Genomic DNA, 12,793 nt, shown 5'->3' with positions numbered 1-12,793 from the left:
ACTAGGTAGTACCACTACTAGGTAACCTCAAACAGAGCAAAGTCAGTCTGTGATTGGTGTCGTGTGGTGAGCTCGGGACGGCGTGTGGTCCCAGCGGGCGTGTGGCCTAGTGCAGGGGAAGGAACGTGCAGCATAGACTCATGAGGCCCAACCAGTTGCCGTCTCGGAAGTGACGTGCCACGAGCGGCCGTCCTTCATTTATTAACTCCCCGCAGGCCACTCCTGGCCTGCGGATGTCAGGGGTGCGTGGGTGCAGACAACTAGACTACCAACCATTACATCCCTATCCAACTTGGCTCTTTGATTTCAACAGTTCTTTAACAAAAGCAAACCGTTCAGGAATGTTTCTTAGTCCCACATATAAACACACAGTACTTGCGTGAGCCCCAGTCAGCGAGTCTTGGGCCTCTTCAACATGCATAGTCTCCCAGTCGCTGGCTCGGGTGGAGGTTTGGCCTCAGGCTGTATGGCTGTATGCCGGTACGCCCTCCCATGCTGTTCCGGCCGGGGCTTTCAGAGCTAGCTTCGCGTGGAGAAGAGCAAGATACTGTGGGGTCTCTCCGGCTTGGCTGCTCGCTGATTCTCCTCTTTCTTCTTCGGCCACTGCCGTAGCTCTGGGGCTTGGGTGGTTGTTCGAGGTCTCCATGCGTTGTTATGGCGGGACCTCTTTGAACCATGATATGTTTCTCAATACTTCGTGCCATGGTTCGAAGTGATGGCGCCAGGGGCTATCCCTCAGATTGGCGCCCCTAGGGAGGGGGGGGATGCTGGGGAAAAAGGACCGAGTGAATACACCAGTGACTGGCATTACAAAGGAGAACATACAGACTGCCACCCTGCAGGATTTCAAGAAGGGCCTAAAAAATTGGTTATTCGATTAACATACCTCATCAGCAGCATACATGAGAATAGCTAAAATTATAAATATGACTAAATCACTGGTGTTGCTGAATATATAACTAAAGAGTTTTAATTTTAACTTGTACACCAGCTGTTTGATGTTCTTGGGTAATATCGCATATATGTGGGAAATGGAGCGAGGACGATGGGCGAGGAGGTAATGATGAGTTTAATTACTTCTAATCTTTATTACTTGTCACAGTTCTAGTTAGCGACCCTCCCTCTTCACAGACACGCAAACCGACTGTACAGCTTCATTTTTATATATCCTGGATAATACAAGAAGTTTGGAGTTGTGCTTTCTCCTTTTCTAGAGGAGGGAACAGTGAAGTCATAGAATGAAGTTACATTGGGTACGTTTTTTTAATGCTGTTGCTGAGATTGGTAAACAAAGCCTGCATGCGCAAAACAATCACTCCTATGGGTAACGATTGGGAGGAGTAAGACGGGTGAGGAGGTAATGCGTAATTTCGGTGGCCGTGGAAATAGCATTCAGGTATTCAGCATAACCTTTGTGGCTGCTTTGCTACCTTAGGAGGGAGCTAAACACTTCACACACCGAATACGAAAGGGTGAGCAAAATGAGACAGCAAATATGTGGCACTCAGAAATAGAAATAGAGGTTAGAAAGTAATGGAAAGCTAGACAGAGACTGATAGATCAATTGGTGTGTTTACAGTGAGTGACAGGCGACAGACTACAATCAACAATGACATATGTCTGTTCATGAAATGACCTAATTGTGTCTGTCTATAGCAATATATTTTATATTGTGTTTTCATAATTTCTGAAAGAAACGTTGTTTGGCCTCCTATTCACCTGGACGACTTGCAGGACTCGGGCAGAGGAGAGAGACACCAATACCCCCTCTAAGCTGGCAGCATTCCCTCATTGCTGTCAAATGCCGAGTCAAAGACCGAGTCTCTCTCACCTCTTCAATTAATTAGTCCAGGCTGAGTCTGTCTGAAAGCTGCCTGCACCCGCAGTGACTGTGCCTGCACGTGTAAAGGCATTAAAAACCAGCACTGCCTGCCGTCGCCCCAAGGCCAGAATTGACTCCTCCACACGAGTCACCCGACAAGAGCGTAGCGGTGAGCGCGTAACACATCACTGCTACGTTCTGATCGGGAGGCGAGGGCTGGCCTAGAGGAGGACTCTGAGCGAGGCTGGGCGGGGGAACAACAACGGTCGGAGGACGGACGAGGACACAGCCTGCACACACTCCTGTCCTGACCTGCTTTTAAGTTGTAACTACAGCAGGCAGGCACAGTGCAAACGCGGGACTTTCAGTTAAATTGCCAAAAGTAAGTCCTGCGTTTGTGTGCACTGTGCAATGCATGCAGTCTGCAGTTACCCACCGAAGCAGGTCATGTCAGAAGGAGTGCAGGCTGGGATGATTGCACACTTTTACTGTCTGCGGCGGCTGCGGCACTGGAGGCCCGTTGCGGCCGCGGCCGCCTTAATAATTTATTTGGGACACTGTGTTCACTTCCCAAATCGTTCCCAAGAATCCCAAATAAATTATAAAGCCCGCCACGGCCGCAACAGGCCTCCAGTGCCACGTGACCGCGGCCGCCTCAGAAATGGTGCCGCCTGGGGCAGACCGCCCCCCTCGCCCTCCCTAGCTACGCGGGTGGTAGGCAACTATAAGGACAAGTGTGTGTTTTCTCCCTGGGAAGCTCCCGAAATCCACGCTTACTTTGGGATGGTGCAGGCTTCTTCGGTGATGACCATTTGGACCATCGGATGGCTTCTCTGGACCACTCGTCAGCTGGCATGATGAGCATCTTCTGACATATTCCTCCACCATGTCCTTGAGTTCTGGGAACCAGACCTTTTCCCTCATTCGCGATTTCATCTTGGTAGTTCCTTGGTGTCCCCCGTGGGCTAGTTGGACTGCCCATTGCTTGAGGCTCAGAGGCATGACTAGCCGGGGTCGTTTTAGCAGGGTGCCATCTCCAGTGGCGCTCAGTTCTTGACGGACTCGCCACATTTTTGTGAGGAGTTCCCGGTCCTCCGGGGTCCACGAGTTGGGCTGGCGAAGATAGTTGGTCCAAGAGCCCTCCTGTACAGCTCCCAGCGTCTTGGTGCATACAGCATCGGTGGCGGCTGCTTCCTTCACCTCGTCTAGGGACATGCTCTGGGGGCATAATGTGAGCGCTACCCAGTGAGCAAACTCTTTGCTGTCTTTGTCCTCTTCGTGCCTCTCTGCCTGAGTGGGGTGTCTTGAAAGAAAATCTTGGACCCCGGGCGGTAGACTACCTCCATCTCATACGGTTGCAGTTGGACCGCCCAGCGTTCGATGCATGGGGGTGGATGTGGCGCTGTCCCTTTGAAAAGGGGAACTAACGGTTGAGGGTCAGTGACCATGGTGAACGGGTGCCCCCGGAGGTATAGATGAAAGTGGTTTCAGGCCCACTTGATGGCGAGTGCCTCACGCTCTATCTGGGCATATCTTGCTTCTGTCGAGGTGAGGGACTTTCTGGAGAACGCCAGGGCGGCCCACTGGCCTGGTTTGCGCTCTTGAGCAAACACTGCGCTGAGTCCAACTGGGCTTGCATCTACCAGTACTTCCGTCCGCTTCGCAGGGTCGAAGTATGCCAGCGTGGTCTCTCCTAGGAGGGCATCCTTTATCCCTTGGAATGCTTCTTCCTCCTTTGGGCCCCAGTGCCAGGTCACGTCTACCTTTGTGAGGGCTCGTAGTGATTCACTTCGGGTGGCTAAGCCTGGTATGAACCGCCCGCAGTAGGTGGCCATTCCCAGGAAGCTCATTACTTCTGTTGGTTTAGTTGGAGCAGGGGTGTCTTTGATAGCTTGCGACTTCCTCGGGTCTACCTGTATGCCCTCCTGATTGAAGACATAGCCAAAGAACTCGAGGGAAGGTTGGAATAACTGGCACTTGTCCTTGTGTAGAGTGGCTCCATGTGCGCTGAGGCGTTTCAGGGTGACCCGGAGGTGTTTGTGATGGTCAGCAGCTGTCGCGTAGTGGATGAGGATGTCATCACTCACGTTCAACACTCCTGGTAGTCTGGACAGCAGTTCCGTATCGTGTTTTGGAACACTTCGGCCACCAAGGATATCCCAAAATTCAGCTGTTTGTATCTCCTGAGCCCTAGGTGGGTGCTGAAAGTGGTGATGAACCGGCTCTCTTCGGACAGGGGCAGTTGGTGGTACCTTGCGTTTAGATTGATTTTTGAGAACCATTTGGATCTGTTGACATCTGCGATGATGTCGTCCATTGTTGGCGTTATATGGCATTCCCTCTTAATTGCCTTGTTGGGCAGCCGCATATCAATGCATAGGCGGATGGCTCCTGGCTGCTTGGGCTTTTCCGCGATGACCATCAGGGATACCCACGGTGTTGGTCCGGATACCTTTTCGATAACCCCTTGCTCTTCCAGGGCCTCTAACTCCTTCTCTACGAGAGGTCGCAGGTGGAACGGGATCCTCCAATGCTGCAGGGCGCCGGGGGCAACTGACTTGTCAATGTGTAGCTTGATGGGTTCACACTTGATGCACCCGAGGCCTTTGAACAGTTCGGGGAATTGCCCAAGGAGCTCTTCTACCCGGTACGTCCGGATCTGCCTGGCAAAAGCGATCAGCTTTAGGTATTCGGCAGTGTGGCTGCTCAGGAGGGTATCCGCCTCCCTGTCGATAACGTAGATTGTAGCCATTATCTCAAGGTCATCGGCTTTGATGGGTACTGAGATTTTACCTTTCAATGGCAAGGGCGTGTCTGCTCCATATGCATATAGCCGGATTTTGGATGGCACCACGGGAGGACGAGGGTGCAGGCTCTGGTATTGATGTAGGCCCATGACATTTACTATCGCTCCCGTGTAAATGACCGCTTTCACTTCGGTCCCTACGACTTGGACTGTGCAAGTGGGTTGGGGTCTGTGGCGTTGCTTGAGTTCCTTCACGAAGGAGACTACGTACACCTCCTCATCGTCGTCGTCTGACGAGTCTTCTACGGTTGGTAGGTGTTTCGCGGGCCTCTTCTGGGCATGGTCGGGCGGCGCGGCGTCTGCCACCGATAGTTGTCGAACAGCTCGCGTTGGGGGCTTCTGCCCTCGGAAGTCTCGGGTTTTGTTGCGTCGTCTACAGACGGATGCAAAGTGATTTGGTATTCCGCAGTTGGTGCAGGTCTTTCCTTGGGCAGGACAGTCTTTTGCAGCATGTGGCTCGTGTCCACAGTATCTGCATTTCGATCTGGACGTGTCTCCTCGTGGTCCTCTGAGTGAGTCTCCTCTCGGTTTGGTCCTCACCGCATCAGCCCACTCCGTTTTGATGGAGTCTGGCTACCCCTGGGACTTGGTTAGTGTTTGGTCCATTACCGTTGCTCTGGCTGCGGACAGGTCGTGTGATCTGGCTAGTATCAAAATTTCCTCCAGCGTGATTCTTGGTTTTCGCAATATGAGGCCACGTAACGTCTTGTCGCGGCATCCCTGGATTAGTTGCCTCCTGATTTCTTTTGGCTGGTCTTCATCCGTGCATGTACTGGCTAGTTCTCGGAGGCGTGCTTAGAACATATCCATGGATTCTCCCTCTCTCTGGCGGGCTTGTCCGAGTTTGAAGACGTCGAAATCAGGGTTCAGTTGCGGGTCAAAATGGCCGTTCAGCACCATCACGGCCACGTCATAGGCATCTGCTGCCCTTGTGTTGGGCAGATGCTTGAAGAGTTTGAAGATCTCGTCTCCTGCATAGTGAAGCAGCAAGGATCTCTTCACCGCATTGTCTGTCTACCGGGTCGCGACAAAATAGTTGTCTAGGTGTTCGATCCATGTCCTCCACCGGGGGGAGGCTGTCGCTGGGTCTTCCAGTTCGTTAAAAGGAGGTAGCACTCCTGATGCTGCGTGCTGGATTGGGATGCGGGCCGGCGCAGCGGCGTTGTCTTCATCTCCCATGTCGCCCGGCAGGGGGTGTTCCAAGATATCCTGGCCAGTTCACGGAAAAGAAGATGGCGTTGTGTGCCCCACGTGGTGCTATGATGAGGCTTCTTCCCGCTCTCAGGGCACTCCAGCGCTTGGTGAACCCACACTCTCCTTACTTGGTGATCCAGAGGCTATTCGTGCACGGGTATGTCTCCCCTCCTTTTTCCCCTCCAATGGATTTTCCAGTGCTTGTTTTTGTGTTCTGCACGGAGTGGCCAGTGCTTGCATGCACCACATTTGGATCAGCCAGTGCTTGCTGAGATGTCCCCAGCGTTGGTGCCCCCGCTTGCTGCAGGAATCAGGGGTAAGAGGGGCCTCTAGCAGCCGCGTCTGCAATATGGAAATGAGGCTCCTGTCGTTGTAGGCGCCAGGTCATAGGCGGAGCTCTTCAGTAGAGCGGGGCGCGGAGTTCGAAAAGGCCTCGCCTGGGCCTGCCGGCGTGCAGGTGACACACGAGGTCGCCGGGGTGCTTCTGCCGCACACGCGGCTACCGCAGAGGTTGGGGCGGCACATGGAACTACCGCGGGCACACGGCGGCTCTGATCCGATGAGGCGCACAGCAGCGCTGCCGCGCACAGGAGGTGGATGCACTCCGGGGCAGCGCGAGGTGCGAGTGAGGGTTGGGCCCCCTCCGCTCGGCGCCAATGTCATGTGGTGAGCTCGGGATGGTGTGTGGTCCCAGCGGGCGTGTGGCCTATTGTGGGGAAGGAACGCGCAGCATAGACTCATGAGGCCACACCAGTTGCTGGCTCGGAAGTGACGTGCCACGAGCAGCCGTCCTTCATTTATTAACTCCCCGCAGGCCACGGGGAGCCCTGGATGTCAGGGGTGCGTGGGTGCAGACAACTAGACTACCAGCCATTACATCTGGTATACATGCTGGAGAAATATTTGGGACAAAGTCACGTTAAATGTGGTACTGCTTTCAGGTGGCACCGGTCTGTGTTTTTTCTTGGTTTCACTGAAGCCAGGCAGTGGTCAGGCAATGTGTCTTCTCCAGGCAGCAAAGATGACACAAGAGAAGATGCAGTAATGGCCGCTTGGATGCGGAGGTGAGTTGAGTATAGGTTAGGGTGACCAGAATTTTAAAGCCAAAAACAGGGACATTTCACAAAAATAGAAGAAGGACTACAGTTTTACTTCAAGCGATGAGAGCGCTCCTCAGCAGAGAATTACAGAACAGGCAGTAAGAACATACATACAATGCAATTTTTAAGCCCAGTAGCTTGCCTGTTAATTAAATTGCTTTCTTGAAACAACTGCTAACTATCCTTGCTTTGTAAAACATAAAAAACACCTCCCAGCGTTTTCAGTCGACCTTCTCCAAAAACGGGGACATGAGCTAAATTTCTTGAAATTTGCTGGGACAGCTGGTTAAAAACAGGGACCGTCCTGGCAAAACGGGGACGCCTGGTCACCCTAGTATAGGTTGGTGGCATTTGGAGAAATGGGAGGCTGGTGGAGCTTGGATGAATGGGAGGCTGGCGGAGTTTAGATTGACGGGAGGTTTGTGGAATCAGATGGACGGAAGACTCGTGAAGTATCACTGGGCAGGAGGCTGGTTTGCGTGGAGTTCAAAGGCAGTCCAGGTTCTCTAGCAAAGAAGGGGGTTTCTGGGCCCTGCTGCTGGTTTTGCTTTTGGTGACCCGCCTGACCTCTACAGATGGCGGTTCTCAGCCTCAGCTGATTGTTTGTTCTGGGCGCGCCCAAGTACCCTGAGCTGAGGACATCTTAATCGTTTTTAATTCAGACCGCGGTACTTGGTATTTATCATTGAATTAAGGACAACGTCTTGTATTGTGCTTTAGAAAGCTCATCGCATGTGTGTATGGACACAAAGGCTGATACATGGAGATGTTAGCGCCTGCTGGGCGGTGACGTCACCGGCCGCTGACAGCAGGTGCCTCTTTACTGCCGTGAAACCGGTGGAACAGGTATGACGGGAGGGCGCGGAGGGCAGGCCGCATTTTCAGCATTCCGTCGGGTGTCACCACAGAGGGAGGGGGCAGGACAGGCTCAGGACACAAACACATGTAACATGACCACACGAGTGCGGGGATACAGTTCATCTACCGCGTCATCCAGCCACCACCTCGCCCCATATAAAGCATCATTTATCATGGAGTGCCGTACACGGTGGCTGCTGACAGTGCTGTGCACCGGGTTTGAAGACAGTGATGTAAACTGGGGACTGCAGACAGTGCTGTACCACAGGACAGGGGGTTGCACACAGTGCTGTACACCAAGGGCTGCAGACAGTGCTGTACACTGGGGGCTGATGGCTGTGCTGTACACCAGGAGCGGATGACAGTGCTGTAATCTGGGGGCTGCCGACAGTGCTGTAATCTGGGGGCTGCTGACAGTGCTGTACACAGGACAGGGAGTGCAGACAGTGCTGTCCACCGAGAGCTGATGATAGTGCTGTACACTAGGGGCTGCAGGCAGTGCTGTCCCCTAAGCCTGCAGACAGTGCTGTATACCAGGGACTGCTGACAGTGCTGGACACCCAGAGCTGATGACAGTGCTGTACACGGGGGCTGCAGACAGTGCTGTACTGTGCACAGGACAGGGGTTTCAGACAGTGGTGTACAAAGGACGAAGGGGTGCTGACAGTGCTGTATGGGGGGCTGCAGACAGTGCTGTACACCGAGAGCTGACCACAGTGCTGTACACAGAGGGATGAAGACAGTGCTGTAATCTGGGGGCTGCTGACAGTGCTGCAATCTGGGGGCTGCTGACATTGCTGTACACTGGGGTCTGCTGACAGTGCTGTAATCTGGGGGCTGCTGACAGTGCTGTAATCTGGGGCTGCTAACAGTGCTGTAATCTGGGGGCTGCTGACAGTGCTGTAATCTGGGGGCTGCTGACAGTGCTGTAATCTGGGGGCTGCTGGCAGTGCTGTAATCTGGGGCTGTAATCTGGGGGCTGCTAACAGTGCTGTAAACTGGGGGCTGCTGACAGTGCTGTAATCTGGGGGCTGCTGACAGTGCTGTAATCTGGGGGCTGCTGGCAGTGCTGTAATCTGGGGCTGCTGGCAGTGCTGTACACTGGGGGCTGCTGACAGTGCTGTAATCTGGGGGCTGCTGACAGTACTGTATACAGAACAAGGAGTGAAGACAGTGCTGCGCACCGAGAGCTGATGACAGTGCTGTACACTAGGGGCTGCAGGCAGTGCTGTACCCTAAGGACTGCTGACAGTGCTGTACACGGGGGTTGCAGATAGTGCTGTACACCGGGGACTGCTGACAGTGCTGTACATGGGGGTTGCAAACAGTGCTGTACAACGAGAGCTGATGAAAGTGCTGTACACCCAGAGCTGCTGATAGTGCTGTGCACAGGACAGGGGTGGCAGACAGTGGGGTACAAAGGACAAGGGGGTGCGCACAGTGCTGTACACCGAGGGCTGATGACAATGCTGTACAGCGAGAGCTGCAGACAGTGCTGTACACTGGGGCTGCAGATAGTGCTCTACGCCAGGGGTTGCAGACAGTGCTCTACGCCAGGGGCTGCAGACAGTGCTGTACGCCAGGGGGTGCACACAGTGCTGTACACCGAGAGTTGATGACAGTGATGTACACTAGGGGCTGCAGGCAGTGCTGTACCCTAAGGACTGCAGACAGTGCTGTATACCAGGGCCTGCTGACAGTGCTGCACACGGATAGCTGATGACAGTGCTGTGCCCAGGACAGGGGTTGCAGACAGTGGTGTACAAAGGACAAGTGGGGTGCAGACAGTGCTGTACACTGGGGCTGCAGACAGTGCTGTACACTGGGGGATGCAAACAGTGCTGTACACCTAGAGCTGATGACAGTGCTGTACACTGGGGGCTGCAGACAGTGCTCTACACTGGGGGCTGCAAACAGTGCTGTACACCCAGAGCTGATGACAGTGCTGTACACGGGGGCTGCAGACAGTGCTGGACACCCAGAACTGATGACAAGTGCTGTGCACAGGACAGGGGTTGCAGACAGTGGGGTGCAAAGGACAAGGGGGGTGCGGACAGTGCTGTACGGGGTTGCAGACAGTGCTATACACCAAGAGCCGACGACAGTGCTGTACACTGAGGGCTGCAGGCAGTGCTGCACACTGTGGGCTGATGGCAGTGTTGTACACCAGGGGCTGCAGACAGTCCTGTACACCGAGAGCTGATGACAGTGCTGTGTACAGGACAGAGGCTGCAGACAGTGCTGTACACCGGGGCTGCAAACAGTGCTCTACACCAGGGGCTGCAGACAGTGCTGTACACCAGGGGCTGCAGACAGTGCTATACACCAGGGGGGTGCACACAGTGCTGTACACCGAGAGCTGATGACAGTGCTGTACACTAGGGGCTGCAGGCAGTGCTGTATCCTAAGGACTGCAGACAGTGCTGTATACCGGGGACTGCTGACAGTGCTGTACACGGGGGCTGCAAACAGTGCTGTACACGGAGAGCTGATGACAGTGCTGTGCACAGGACCGGGGTTGCAGACAGTGGTGTAAAAAGGACAAGGGGGCTGCAGACAGTGCTCTCACACTGGGGGCTGCAAATAGTGCTGTACACCCAGAGCTGATGACAGTGCTGTACACGGGGGCTGCAGATAGTGCTGGACACCCAGAACAGATGACAGTGCTGTGCACAGGACAGGGGTTGCAGACAGTGGTGTACAAAGGACAAGGGAGTGCTGACAGTGCTGTATGGGGGCTGCAGACAGTGATGTACATCGAGAGCTGATGGCAGTGCTGCACACTGGGGGGCTGATGACAGTGCTGTACATCAGGGGCTGCAGACAGTGCTGTACACCGAGGGCTGATGACAGTGCTGTACACCGAGGCCTGATGACGGTGCTGTACACCGGGGGCTGCAGACAGTGCTGTACACTGGGGGCTGGAGACAGTGCTGTACACTGGGGGCTGTTGACAGTGCTTTACACTGGGGGCTGTTGACAGTGCTTTACACTGGGGGCTGTTGACAGTGCTGTACACCAGGGGCTGCTTACAGTGCTGTACACAGGATGGGGGTGTAGACAGTGTGTGACAGAGGACAGGGGTGCACACCGTGCAGTACATAGGACAGGGGTCTGCAGACAATACTGTACAATGGGGGCTGCAGACAGTGCTCTACACGGGGGGGGGCTGCTGACAGTGCTGTACACAGGACAGGGGGGCGCAGACAGTGCTGTACACTGGGAGCTGATGACAGTGCGGCAAACTAGCGGCTGGTGACAGTGATGTACACAGGGGCTGCAGACAGTGCTGTATACCGAGGTCTGCTGACACTGCTGTACATGGGGGCTGCAGACAGTGCTGTACATGGGGCTGCAGAAGTGCGGTACCCAGGACAGGGGGCTCCAGACAGTCCTGTACACTGAGAGCTAATGACAGTGTTGTACACCAAGGGCTGATGATAGTGTTGTAGGGGCTGCAGACAGTGCTGAATATCAGGGGCTGCTGAAAGTGCTGTACACCGGGGGCTGGAGCAGTGCAGTACATCTGAGGCTGCAGACAGAGCTGTATACCGGGGGCTGGAGACAGTGCAGTGCACCAGGGGCTGCTGGCAGTGCTGTACACTGGGGGCTGCAGACAGAGCTGTACACTGGAGTCTGCAGACAGTGCTGTACACCTTGTTCTGCAGACAATGCTGTACACCGGTGGCTGATGACAGTGCTGTACACCTGGGGCTGATGATAGTGCAGTACACTGACAGCTGCCGTCTGTGATGTACAAGGCGGTCTTTTCCAATTCCCTTGGATGACAATGAGGAGACAGTATGGTCAATCCTCGCATTCATAGGGAAACCAAGCCGGAGCGGAGGTAAGGGTGTGGTTTGGAAATAAGAGCCGATCTAGCGTAAAGGCAGCGGCGGTTTCTTCACAAGGGCCACGGGGGTTTCGCCCCTACCCCCAAGTGCGCTAAAAGGTGAAAAATATGTCATTGCCTTTTTTGTATTTTTCACGGAGGCATGCCGCAGACGCCAGTCTGCCCCTGAGCCGGGTGAAATGCTGGGCATGTCCTCTGCTGGCGATTGGCAGCATAGAGGACTGTACAGTGGCTTGATTGGACAGTTGAAAGTGTACAGGCAATTTTTACCAGCTGTCTTACGATGGCCAGTCTGACATGTACACTTTGCACCTCTCCATTCCAGCTGTCTTAGACAGCTCGGTGGAGAACAAGTACAGGCCTCCAGGGATTGAAGGAGCATTCAGCCAACGTGCCTCAACCAATCCTGGGGCTTCTCTCTTGCTAGTTCACTCCAGACATCGGACTCATGCTGATGTAGTGTGGATCCTTGACCGACTGCAAATCTCTGTTGGCTCGATCTAATCCTAAATGTCAGCGAGCACTCTGCCGCTAAGGAAAATGCTACTTACCAGTATGCATCTGTTCTTGGCATGTAGAGCTGAAGAGTTGCACACTATGCATAGATTGCCACCTAGTGTTGGGCCCGGATGTTTGCAATTTGTTTTGTTATAGAAAAGTCTTTGGAAGTCACGGGATAGGTGACTCCTCCTTTGGATGATGCTGTGCATGGTCATCGGCTCCATCCCCAGATTGTTTTTCGCCATTAGGGAAGTGATGGAGCTGTATAAGAGATAGTGATGTCCATGTGATATGTATCTAATTAAGATAATACTGGAACAGATAAAGGTAGCCTGGTAGGCGGGTGGGCATGTGCAACTCTGCAGCTCTACATGCCAAGAAAAGATGCATACTGGTAAGTAGCATTTTCCGTTCGAGGCATAGGAGCTGCAGATTGCACACTATGCATAGATTACATAGCAGTTCCCACACCTAGCGGCGACCACCAGTATCCGTTGCAGTTGTTTGAGACAGAGTTTTTAGTACAGCCTGGCCCACAGTGGCTTGTTGTTTAGTTTGCACATCTACACAGTAATGCTTTGTGAATGTGTGCGGTGTAGACCATGTGGCTGCTTTGCATAGGTCATCTAGGGGAATGTTCCCTAAGAATGCCATTGAAG

General features: G+C 53.8%; 1 long non-coding RNA gene across 1 annotated transcript in view; it reads right to left on the bottom strand.

The window, feature by feature from the left end:
- Window positions 1–64: 64 nt before the first annotated feature.
- LOC144753127 (uncharacterized) overlaps window positions 65–12,793 on the bottom strand; it is a 37,151-nt gene continuing 24,422 nt past the window's right edge. Inside the window, exon 3 of the long non-coding RNA XR_013594212.1 lies at window positions 65–767. This is a non-coding gene — a long non-coding RNA (uncharacterized LOC144753127). The remainder of the gene's footprint in view (window positions 768–12,793) is intronic.

This window comes from Lissotriton helveticus, chromosome 5_1 (genome assembly GCF_964261635.1).
Source record: "Lissotriton helveticus chromosome 5_1, aLisHel1.1, whole genome shotgun sequence".
NCBI lineage: Eukaryota > Metazoa > Chordata > Amphibia > Caudata > Salamandridae > Lissotriton > Lissotriton helveticus.
The sequence above is the reverse complement of the archived record's forward strand: the minus strand, read 5'-3'. Positions and strand labels throughout refer to the sequence as shown.